This window comes from Bactrocera neohumeralis, chromosome 6, assembly GCF_024586455.1.
Source record: "Bactrocera neohumeralis isolate Rockhampton chromosome 6, APGP_CSIRO_Bneo_wtdbg2-racon-allhic-juicebox.fasta_v2, whole genome shotgun sequence".
In the NCBI taxonomy this organism is placed as follows: domain Eukaryota; kingdom Metazoa; phylum Arthropoda; class Insecta; order Diptera; family Tephritidae; genus Bactrocera; species Bactrocera neohumeralis.
Window position 1 is genome coordinate 19058488 of NC_065923.1, and position 12927 is coordinate 19071414.

General features: G+C 36.2%; 2 protein-coding genes across 5 annotated transcripts in view; one reads left to right on the forward strand and one right to left on the reverse strand.

Moving 5' to 3' along the window:
- The window catches only part of LOC126760969 (uncharacterized), a 49185-nt gene extending 46597 nt beyond the window's left edge, over window positions 1-2588 (reverse strand). For 3 of the 4 annotated variants that reach the window (XM_050476816.1, XM_050476815.1, XM_050476817.1), the window contains exon 1: window positions 2473-2588. The gene's annotated coding sequence lies outside the window, so the exon portion shown is untranslated. Of the gene's footprint in view, window positions 1-2450 lie in introns of all 4 variants that reach the window. The other variant, XM_050476818.1, reaches the window with a different exon arrangement.
- Window positions 1-12927, forward strand: part of LOC126760985 (heat shock protein 23-like) — a 450653-nt gene that overhangs the window by 359805 nt on the left and 77921 nt on the right. The gene's annotated exons all lie outside the window — the stretch shown is intronic.

The window sequence follows — 12927 nt, forward strand, 5'->3', positions numbered from 1 at the left end:
AAAACTCATTGACAGAATTTCTATCCATAAGTAGTTCCTGAATCCCAACAAACTCGATACATTGCTAATGCGCATGGTTAATTGTTAATAAGTTTGTTAACGTGATGAAGTCTGTTAACGTCAAGTGAAAGCTGTTGTGGTGGAATCGCGGAAAAGCGTCGCAATCGGTGTTTATATCAGGATTGATGGTCAGAAAGGTTTTGCTATTTATTTAGTGGGATTGGCAGGAAATAATGTGCTTTGAGTAGCTGCCCCTAAGACCAAACTTGGATCTGTACTGTTAAAAATTGGAACGTCTGTAAAAAATAATCATCCAGAAAAAGTCTGTCTTTGGAGGAATTGTATTCCATCAATGCAACACCAGGCCACACACATCGATAGTTAGATAGAAGTTTCGGGAGCTTGGATGAAATGATCTGAAGCATCCAGCTTATACTCCGAATCAGGCACCTATTCCTGTCTATAGCGAATGAATTTGCCAGTAAAATCGCCTCAAAAGAAGCTCGAAAAATCGACTGTGCCAATTTTTTGTCTACAGAAACAAGTGACAAGATTTTCTATGAAAGAATACTTATGAAATTATTTTCAAAATCGCAACAAGTTACCAGACATACGGTGCATATTTGACTGATAACGTATCATGTTAACTCTGTTAAATAAAGTATACAATTTAATTCAATAATAATGAATCCTATTAATATATCTTATGTTATATATATGTATATAGTTATTTTTATTACTAGAAGTAGAATCGCCAGACCATAATGTTTATTTCGACTCATGAGTTAAATGAATCAGTCTAGTCTGACATGTCAATCTATCTGCTTGTTGTCCATCTGATTCTCAGTTGTATCACAAGAAAACTACACAATGAAATATAATGGTTTCTTCTCATAAATATTTATAATATGAATATGCATGTCCTCAGTTATTCTTTAAACTTCCTACAATTAACAGAAGTAGTTTTACAAAAATCTTTAACAGAAAAATCTCGGCAAAAATGTTTACTACAAAAATTGTGTCTGCCGTGTGCTGCGAATATGGGCAACCATATCATAGCTAACACACACATGCCTATAAGACATCAAATTGCCCATTAATATGCTAAATTGCAACGCCCACAACCTTCAAGCTACAATTAATTCATACACAAGCATAACGGCGACAAGAATTTCAAGTGCAACGAGAAATATGAATTGCTGATGAGTTACAATATATTGGGAAACAGTGTAAATAAGATGTTGTCGTTGTTGTTTTTGCGGTTAATATTATTTTAGAATATTTAATTATTTAATAGTACGTTTGGTAAGATTTTTTTATAGCTTGAAACGCACTTAAAATATTTTTAGTTTTTGAAGGATTCGAAAACGTTTAGTGAAAATTTCAAAGTTTTTTCGAAGTTTGGAAAAATAATAGAATTTTTCACTGAAAATAATTAAAAATAAGTACATAAATACTTTTTTATTTACTGATTTTTAAAATAAATATTTCTGTACTTATTTTTTTTTTAGTAAATATTTCGAATTATAACCGAAAAACCAAAAAATTTAAAATCAATATTTTTTTAAATATGTATGTACATACATATGTATATAGATTTCAAATGCATATATAAAAAAGTAATTTTTAGTTCTGCAGTTCATTTTCGTTTAGCAGTTTTCGAAAATGTTTTTTAACCCAGAAAATTTCAAATTTATTATTTTGAAAATTGTATTAGACGAAAATAATTTTTTTCTTACGAAAACTTTCAATTTTGATATTTTAAATTTTTTTTAAATCTCGTTAGCAGCACAAATCTTTAAATTTACTGTTTTTTCTTTAATCTTCATTAAAAATAATTTCGAAAATATTTCAAAATTTTGAAAACTAAATTTTTTATGCTATTTTACGCAATTTTTTAAAATTAAGTTTCTTGTTTTTAATTAAATTTTGATTATAAATAATTTCGAAAATATTCGAATTTTTCAAAAAAAAATTTAATGTTATTTTACACTTTTTTTTAAGTATTTCGAAGATATCCGAAATATTTCATGATGCATTGTTATTTTAATCTTCATTAAAAATAATTTCGAAAATATTCGAAATTAATATAAAAAATATTTTAATGTTATTTTACACAATTTTTTAAATTTAATTTTCTTGTTTTTAGTTTAATTTTCATTATAAATCAGTTCGAAAATATTCGAATTTATCAAAATTTCGAAGATATCCGAAATTTTCATGATGCATTATTTTAATTATATTTTCCGATTTTTTTCTAATTTTTTCTTTTTTATTTATTGTTATAATTATTTCAAAGAATTTATTTTTTTTTAATTATTTTCAATCCCTTATTGTTCACAATCCGTTTATATACGCTTACAGCGCTTTTATAATTTTCTCCACACACTTTCACTTAATAAATTTATATAATTTTCATTTCATTGTATTCATTAGGTTATAAAACACACTTAATCCCTGTAAAACGCTTACAAAATGTAATGATTGTAATGCAGAAATAATCGTAAGCGACGCTTAAAAGACAACACGACGTAGCGTGACAAGGCGCTTTGGCGACACGAGCAACACTGAGCGTTTGTTGGTGATCGCATCAGCTCCAAGTCTTTTTCGGCGCGAAATTGTCGTTGAACGACGCGCTGCGCTGGCGCTGCCTCTTCGTACAGACGAACATCTGCGCGCTAACACACACGCACACATATATATATATATCGACAAATAGGTGAGTGCACGCCGGAAACCACTTGGTTGGCTGCCTCGGCTCCTATCCCAATCGTCTCGGCTGCTCACTTCGTAGCAGTGATGTGCTCTTGCTACTTTTTGCACATTCTCCCGAACATCTTTTTAACATTCGCCGTTGAAAAGCTGATAAAATATACTACTATGGGCAAAAAATAGTAAGACTTTGTTCATAATTTTAAAATTCATAATTTATTCTGCTCTAAGTAATCTTCCTTCGCCCCAATACACTTGTGCCAACTTTTTTTCAATCCTCGAAATAGTTATTAAGGGTTAATTTGCGGCATAGCCTTCGATAATCGATGAAAACTGTCAACATAACCTTGATTTTTGACCTGCTTTGACGTGGTTTTTCCAGCTTCCGCTCACCTTTGCCACGATATTCGGTCGATTGATCGTTTGTTTCCGGGTCATAGATCCAACACTCATCGCCAATAATAGTACGTTTCATGACATTTTGGTTGCCGAAAAGCATTGTTTCACAGAAGTTAATGCGACGCAGTTTTTCGAAAAAAAAAATTAATTATAGTAGGTCCAATGGTGTTTTCACTTTTCTTAGGCCCAGATGATCTTTCAAAATGGTTCTTACTGATCCTTCCGATATTCCAACGATACCAGTAAAATCTCTGATTTTATTGCCGTCCTGGACGTGGTTCGTCATCAACGCGTCCTGGACCCTCTTTGAATAATTTGTACCAATCAAAAACACTTGCTCGCGACAAACAATTATCACCGAATGTATTTTTCAACTTTCTGAATGTTTCGGCACCAGAAATTTGATTCCGCAAACCAAATTTAATGGACCTGCTTTGTTGAATAATTTCACTCATCGTAAAAATCGCAAAAGGCACTTTATGTACTTCAGAAAGACAAGCATATGTATACTATACCAAACACTAATGATTATTTTGATGTGACATTTAGCACAGACAATGACAGTTATACCAATCTAAAAAAAATATTTCCTCCAATAAGTTTTCGAAATTTAAAATAAAAAGTCTTACTATTTTTTGCGCACAGTATTTCTTTTTGTTTTGTGAGAGTGTAAAAAGAGGGAGAGTTTCAAAGAGTGTGCGTTGATATTTTTACTAAGTTAAAAAGCTTGAAAGGTTTGTTTGCAGATCGGCTGTAAAATTATTTTCCATAAGAGAAGAAAGAAAATTGCACAATATAAATATCAAATAGCAAGAAGAGTAGTATCAGAAAAGCTATTACGAATTTACGGTCCCCAAATGCTATAGTACATATGTCGAAGATTATATTCTAACGTATTCACTGAAATTCGAAAATCTTTACATTTTACCGATTTTTGACACAATAGCAAACTATTATCAGGAAAAAGTCTCTGAAGTTCGCTAAGATATCTCAAAAATGTACCGATGTTTTCGGCAAAAAATCAGACACAGGCATTGTGATCCTCATTTTCAGTATCTGGACGCTGAAACAAGTCGAATTCGACCATTATAAATTCCGAAAGGAACACAATAGAGATATTTAAGATTTATTTCGATATTTTCAGATTCATTCATATTGCTTATGATACCTTCTAAAGAACTTAGAAGAGTTAAGAATTCCATATTGGAAGTAGGTGTGATTGCGACATCTGAAACCACACTCAACTGTAGAGTAATCAAAACCGTTGTATTATGTATAAGAGTTTACAATTTAGAATATTCTTGTAATCATAAGACTTTCTAAACACATTATTTCCTCCTTATCAATGAAATTTGCAAAGCAAAACATTTCATCGCTGACCACTTTGCCTGTGTTATAGCCGGAAATTAATTAGTTGTGTTAATGAGTTCCATTAATCGATGTCGGTGTGCACAACACGTGAGGTTATTATTCAAAATGTGTTTGCATAAATTGGCTTTATTCTCAAATTCATTTGACGAATTACATCAAAGTCACTAAACAATGACACTTCAGTTTTACAAAAGTTACAAAACTCAATGAATGTGCATTCTTCCAGGACAAAAAATTCCATAAATAATAAAAATAAATTTGTTTGGAAAGAATTAAACATTTCTTAAAATAATTTTTAAAAATGTTTGATGAATTGCTAAAAATACAATAAATAAAACGTTAAAAAGAAATGGTGTTAATTGAAAAAGTTAAAAGAAATGCACGAAATGGAAATTTCCAAAGAGCTTTTGTTGAATGAATGAATAAAATATTTTTCAATTGTTTGCTGTAAAAACTTTACGGTTGCTGTTAAGATAATTTATTACATCAGACTTTTTCCAATAATAAGTGTGGCTTTCGTAAGACAGAATAAATATGGTACTTCACTGCAACGCTCTTCTGAATATTGAATAAATGATTTCCATTCCAAGGTACACTATGTAAAGTAACGAATACAACTTCAGACTTCTCTAAGCCAGGGGTTCGCAATCAAAAGTTTTGCCAAGTCTTTATTTAGAAACAACCAGCTGGAAACCTAACGAGAAATATATAGATCCTTAATGTCAGAAATATTGGGTAGTCGAAAAAGTATTTTACGGAGACGATGCGGTATCAATTCGTGTAGCACAACAATGGTTCTCTCGTTCCGTTCTGGAAATTTCGATGTGAAAGATGCACCTCACTCTGGTCGACCTAACCTTGAAAAAGTCGATGAAAATATGGAAAAGATTGACCAGGGCCGTCACATAAGCAACCATGACATCGCTTAGGAACTTAACATTCATCATCAAATGGTTTTAAACCATTTAAAAAAAGGCTGGCAACAAAAAGCTGGATGTTTGGGTAACACATGAATTGTCTGTGAAAAATTTAATGGACCGAATTAACATCTGCGATTCTTTGCTGAAACGAAATGAAATCGAACCATTTCTGAAGCAAATGGTAACAGGAGACGAAAAATGGATCAAATACGACAATAATGTGCGAAAAAGCTCATAGTCCAAGCGTGGTGAAGCTCAACAAATGATCGCAAAGCCAGGATTGACGCCTCGAAAGGTTATGCTGAGTGTTTGGTATAATTGAAAAGGAATCATCCACTATGAGTTGTTCCAGGCAGATTGAATGATTAATTCTACATTTTACTGTCAACAACTGATGAAAAGAATGGCCAGAACTGATCAACCGAAAGGGCTTCGTCTTCCATCAGGACAACGCTAGACTATAAACATCTTTAATGACCATTTGTTTCGGTGAATGCAGAACTCCCTTAATGGAGTATGACAAAGTTGGCTTCAAGAGAAGCCTGTGAAAATTTCAGAAAAGTTTTACACTGATGGAATAATGTCTCTGGCAAAGTTCATTATAAATATAAAAAAAAATAAGTTGAAGTTCGATTAGAAAAACGAAAAGACTTTTTCGACTACACAATAATATAAATTTTTCCATTGATCAGAAACGATTACTTTCTACCTTAAGGTACCTTTTTAATCATGCATAAAATAAACAGCTGAACGTAAAGACTGAACTCGAAGATCCAGGTATTTAAAAACCACCAATTACTCTGCATCGGAGTGGGAGATCTCACACCATAAAGGAGCTATTCAATAAGGAAGAAAGACCGGATAGGCAAAGATATTGACACCAATCCACAGGCTTGTGCCAGGCGAAGCTACTAATGCGAAATTATAACCTAACAAAGTTCAAACATATTTGAAATCTCTCCGGTGGCAAGTTTCGGCTACTATTTAGTTCTGCAATGGCCATTGAAGACTCAAGAAACCCTTGTTCAACATGGGTATAATGTATTGTGCAAACGGCTGGTTTTGTAACATAGAATATAGAATCGGATATACTAGTAGTATCTGCATTTAGAGTGCGAAGTTATTTGCAGACGTAGAAACAAGACCTTTAGACCTATATATCCGAAAACGGATCACATTGACTCCATAGCGGCAACAGGATCCTGAAATTCATCAAAATACTTGGCCTTTGTGAGCCTGCAGCGCATGTACCGATGGTGGCCCAGCGCCGGCCAAGCTTCCGTGAAGCCCAGCTATCTAGTAGCAAAACTCAAGAGGATACGAGGGCACCGACCTGCTCCCATTCTTCCGATAGCTGTTCTAAGGTGCCTTTTCTTGCTAGCTCATCAGCTTTACAATTTCCTGCGATTCCGCTGTGGCCTGATATCTGAATGGATGGTCACTTTTCTGAAGGAGGCTACACTCCTGAGTAGTAAACCTACTACCACCTTATTGGCTGCAAACTCGGCCTGAAACTGGAGTTGATAGAGAGCTCCTTAAAGTAAATCCCTCCATCAACCTTTCCCTCAAGCTTTGACCCATCCGTAAAAAAGCTCACTGTCCCTCTCCTCCAACGGCTTCTTCCCACCCACAACTCCCTCGCCGGTATATGGGCAAAGAAGGACTCGCCAGAGTTCGGTTCAGCGACTCCACGATCTAAGTGATCCAGTATGAAGTCGAAGTGAGTGCGGATTTTCGAGTGTTCAGTCACGTGTTTTTCTATGAACCCAGATTCTCTGAGTCTGATAGCAATTTTCGCAGCCATACACCTTCCGACGATGTCTACGGCCAATATGTGCAAGATGGCGTTAAGTTCCATAGTTAGAGTGGACCTTAGTGCACTATACGAGTACATGCTGATGAGCGCCGCTCGTTGAACGCTGTCGCTCTATTTTGGGTACAGAGCAGTTTCAGTTTCAGAGTCCGAAGTATCAGACATTCTATTGCCAATTGACCCACGTTTTTCCGAACAAAGTACTTTCTCAGGAACTACTTCAGCCAGACTATTTTTTAGTCTATCGTTTCGAGAATCGGTAATTAAGTTCCGTTTTGGTTTTATCGCGGATCTTGGGTCTTCTAAGTCAAGCACCTTTGTCGAAGAGATACAAAACATTATTTTAGTTAATAGTGTCTATCCTTTAAAAGATTCTTAAATTATAATAAATATACATATAAATGAATATTTGGAGTGAAGACAACTCGAAGTCCTGTTTTTAGACAGGAGATGCTTAAGCGAAGCGACTTTTACCCTTAGAAGTGACATTACAGTTTATTAATTCTTTAAATGACTAGAATTTATCACGCTCAATAAACGCACTGACATTGAATTACATATATGAATACATATTTACATGAATGCCTTTGTAGGTTATGCACATTATGGGGATTATGGGAATATCTTTTGGTTAGCCAAAGTAATGTAATCTAAACGCTTTATCAACGTAATTTGTTAAAAACATTTTTATATGGATGTTGAATTGTTAAACTTGAAAGCACGCACACACGTACATACTCGTACATTAGCGCGGACCAGCCTATATTGTGCCTCAAAAGTCGGCATTATCTAAAGTCTTAAGTTTTTTTTTAATAATGCATACTTAAGTCACAATAAGAGACCCATAACTTGTAACCAGAAACGCAAATGACAGGCAACAAACACAAGCTTGTCAACACATGTTTTGTGCTTTTGTGCCTACATACAAACGTAAAGAGACTATAGGGCGCTAATGAGTTTGCGGTAAATTTTTTAAATGGCATTTTGTGGCAGGCTGGCTGATATTCATTTGGCCAGAAAATCAAATTGCTTTTATGGCAATCTAAGTACCTTGACAATTTTCGTTAATGTACCATTATTGATTTTCTGTACATTTCTTGTTTTTGTTGTTTTTGTTTTCGTTGAGTTGTAAATTGATTTTTAAAATTTTTTTTTGATTTGTCGCTTTTTAATTTGCTTATAATACTAATGCGATGTTTGGCTTTGTGCACGCGGCGAATTATGTCTCCAAGATAATTAGACAATCAATTGAGTGCTATATACATATGTATATATATACCATGATAGATATATATATACTGTACTTATGCATGAGTGTAAAAAAGATATTTGCCTGTTCAGCGCTCAATGAAGTGTGACAAATCGGTTAAATCATATTGTCAACACCAGGGACACTGTAACATAAGTAATCTATTACAAACACGCTTCGTTAGACAAATAATATGCGCATAGAAAACCATGTTTAAATACACCTTTGCTAAATATAATATTTTACCGATCAGCTTGTGGTGTTTCAACAAATGCGAGGGCGGTTCGATAAGTATCTAGCCTCACCGCATGATGGTGTCACTAGAAGCAAGCGAAATTTACTATCATGTAGTATATCACCGGAGGATGGCGTCATGTGTAGAAGTTCACGCTAGTGAGGAAAGTTATCTCAGCGCCATTCACTTGGGAGGGACCAAAAACCATTATTTTACATATGGCTCAAACAGCTCACGACTTCCGGTCCATGTATTCTCTGAGTAGACAAGAAAAAAATCCGTTTGAAAGCGAGCTAAAGTGAGAAGGCGAAATATCCATCTCCAGGGTTGTGCGCTAGGTTTGGGACGCACGTAAAAAACACTTCCAATGAAAAGAGGACTGACAAACACCACCTCTTCGTCGATTTCAAAGCTGCTTTTGACATCACGAGAAGGAGCTTCCTCTATGCCGCTATGTCTGAATTTGGTATCCCGAAAAACTGATACGGCTGTGTAAACTGTCGTTGGAAAATACCAAAAACTCTGTCAGGATTGGGAAGAACCTCTCCGAGCCGTTCGATACCAAACGAGGTTTCGGACAAGGTGATTCCCTATCGTGCAACTTCTTCAATCTTCTACTGGAGAAAATAGCAAGTACAATCTTTTATAAGAGCTGCCGTATGCCGATGATAATCATCGAAACACCCGCAGTTCTGCTTTCTCCAGATTGGACAATCTTTTATAACGAGTATCTCCTGTACAAACAAACAGCTGCTGGCGGCCACGTCACTGCTGACAGTCATAACTTCGAAGTTGTAAATAATTTCGTCTATCTTAGAACCAGCATTAACACCAAAAACAATGTCAGCCTCGAAATTCAACACAAAATAACTCTTGCCAATAGCTGCTACTGCGAACAGATTAGGTAAATGAGAAGTAAAGTCTTCTCTCGACGAACAAAGACCAGATTCTATAAGTCACTCATTATTCCCGTCCTGCTATATGGTGCAGAGGCTTGGGCGATGACAACAACTGATGAGTCGACGTTGCGAGTTTTCGAGAGAAAAATTCTGCGAAAGATTTATGGTCCTTTGCGCGTTGGCCACGGCGAATATCGCATTCGATGGAACGATGAGCTGTACGAGATATATGACGACATTGACATAGTTCAGCGAATTAAAAAACAGCGGCTACGCTGGCTAGGTCATGTCCGAATGGACGAAAACACTGCAGCTCTGAAAGTATTCGAAGCAGTATCCGCCGGGGGAAGCAGAGGAAGAGGAAGATATTCACTCGGTTGGAAGGACCAGGTGGAGAAGGCCCTGGCTACACTTGGAATCTCCAATTGGCGCCACGTAGCGAAAAGAAGAAACGACTGGCGCGCTGTTGTTAACTCGGCTTTAATCGCGTAAGCGGTGTCTACGCTAATAAGGAAAAAAGGATGTAAGAGACTGTTTCTTGCTAATTTTTGGTTGATAAAACCGACTCCATGACTATGCGCTCAAGACTAGTCAAGGATCTTATTATCTCTAGCAGCATCACGGAAACTGGAAAACCAATGAGCTTCTTAGAGAAGACACCTTACCACAATTTCATCAGATTCGGAACGAGTCGGTACTCTACTGTAGGTGTTCTGACGAGAGACTGTTCAATAGGATCTTGTCACATCTTTACAGAGAGAACAAATTTGTGACAAGCTCAAATGCTTTTTCGATCTATTAAAGAATTGATCAAAACAAAGTTCTGGTATGGAAAACTTTTTTATTTGGCAAGATATCTTCATGAAATTTGGCTTGGACTTTTGTCCACAGCAGTGAAACAATCCTAAAAAAATATGTAGGTATTCATACCTAGGAGCTTTAGAAATCACAAAGCACTAGCGTTCACCGCTCTCCAAGTGGAATCTTGTGTTACCTTAAGTGCGGGGATTAGCCCTACAATCTAATGCCACCCAACTTCGATATTTCAAACAAATTTAGCATCCATTGAATTTGAAAATTTTATCATTCTATTTTTTTTCTTAGGTTAAGTACTTTTTAATCCATTTCAAATTTTTTTGTCACAACTCGACTTGTCAATTTATTACGCAATTAAATAAACTCTCACAGAATTTCAAAATGAAGTAACAATAACATTAAGTAGCAAACTGGTTTGGTTTTTACACAAATTTATCAATTTTTTATCTGAGCAGCAGAACCACCCACCCGCGGTCACTAATGTGTGCACAGCAAAATCAGCTTTCAGTTTAATCCACTCATTATATTTAATTTTATTTTTATTTATTTTTTTAATATTTTTTTATAATCAACATTCGCCAAATGAGTAGGTGATTAGCATCGATTTTTGTTAACTTTGAATTTTCGGACAATTCTTCGCTGTCGAAAAATTGCTTTATCATTATTATTGTAATTATGGGGACTTTAGTGTTAATTGCGCATTAATTGCAACATTATCAGGAAACATTTTGTAACTATTAATAGTTTATAGTTCATAATTGCAGCTTTTATTTTGAGTTTTAATTGAATTAATGTATTATCGAATCGTAAAAAGTTTGCGCTTTAAGGTTAGGTAGAAGCTTTTAGAAGTGCGAGTTAATGTCACCTACGAAGGTCCAATAATTGTGCTTGTTAAATATATAACAAATTATTATACGAGTACAAGCAAATACCGTTGCATTTTGTTCAACCGGATTATTAAAAAAAAAAACATATAAATAAAAGCCGAATGTGAAATGTGAGGTAAAATGTTGCCGGCATATTTTACTTGCAAAGATTTCAATCTAAATTGACAAATTAAACAATTGCTTAATTAAACTCAATTAAAAGCCTTTCGATTGAAATAATGGGTTGTCAAAAAAGTCTTGCGGTATTTTTATTGAATTTTTTTTTTTATTGAATTTGAAATGAATTTTATACGGCTGCTACTATGCCGGTCTCTTTCGACCAATTCAGCGATTTTATCGCTATTTTCGACGACGGGCCTTCCGGAGCGTGGCGCTTCTTCGACCACCTCAACACCAGAACGAAAACGTTGAAACCATCGTTGTGCGATGGAAATGGCAACTGTATCGGGTCCATAAACTGCGCAAATTTTATTGGCAGCTTGAGATGCATTTTTGCCTTTATCGTAGTAGTACTGTAAAATATGCCGTATTTTCTCTTTATTTTGCTCCATGTTTGCGACGCTATAACTCACGAACGACTTAAAAGAAACGACAATCAATCAAACACGTGTTACCGCGTGAAATGAGCTTTCCAAAAAGGTATAGCATGACCCGATGCGACGAATAAAACTAGAACTACGCGCTTGTATGTGTGTTTGGAGACACGAACTTGAATCGGCATAAAGATAAAGGCTAAAGCTTAGCTCATGCCCGATTGTTCGTTGATTTGAATGCAGTCCAAAAAAATGTCTAAACCTCAGATTTTAATTGGGTAGAGACGCCCATATGAAGAAGTTCCCGCAAGTGAGGAAAGTTCTCTGATCGCCATTCACTTGGGAGTGGCCAGAAACGATTCTTTTACACATGGCTCAAGCATCTCACTACTTCCGGTTTTGACCAAGTATCCTCTGGGTAGCCTAAGAACATCCGTTTGAAGCCGAGCTAAAGTGAGAAGGCGAAACATCCCCTGCATAGGGTTGTGCGCTGGGTTTGGGACCCGCCACGTAAAAAAACACACCCAATGAAAAGGAAACAACAAGCCTCGGATGAGTGACCCCCCTTTTGATGACGATCATGGCAAACGAAATAAGGACTACGAATTGAGGGCATGCACCGTCCGGTCCCTTAATTGGGAAGGTGCCGCTGCCCAGCTGGTTGATGTCCTCGTAAAAACAAAGGCTGACATCACCGCCGTCCAAGAAATGCGATGGACGGGACAAGGGCACAAACGAGTAGGTCCTTGTGACATTTACTACAGTGGCCATATAAAAGAGCGCAAGTTTGGTGTAGAATTCGTGGTGGGAGAGAGACTCCATCGCCGAGTACTGTCATTCACTGTGGTGAATGAACGTCTAGCCCCAATCCGCATCAAAGCGAGTTTCTTCAACATATCGCTGATTTGCGTCCACGCCCCGACGGAAGAGAAGAACGATGTGACCAAAGATGCCTTTTATGAGTGCTTGGAGCGCACTTATGAAGGCTGCCCCCGCCACGATGTCAAAATCGTGCGCCAGGGTGGGCAAAGAAGGTGTCTTTGGCACTACGGTCGGTAAATTCAGCCTCCACGACGAAACATCCCCAAATGGG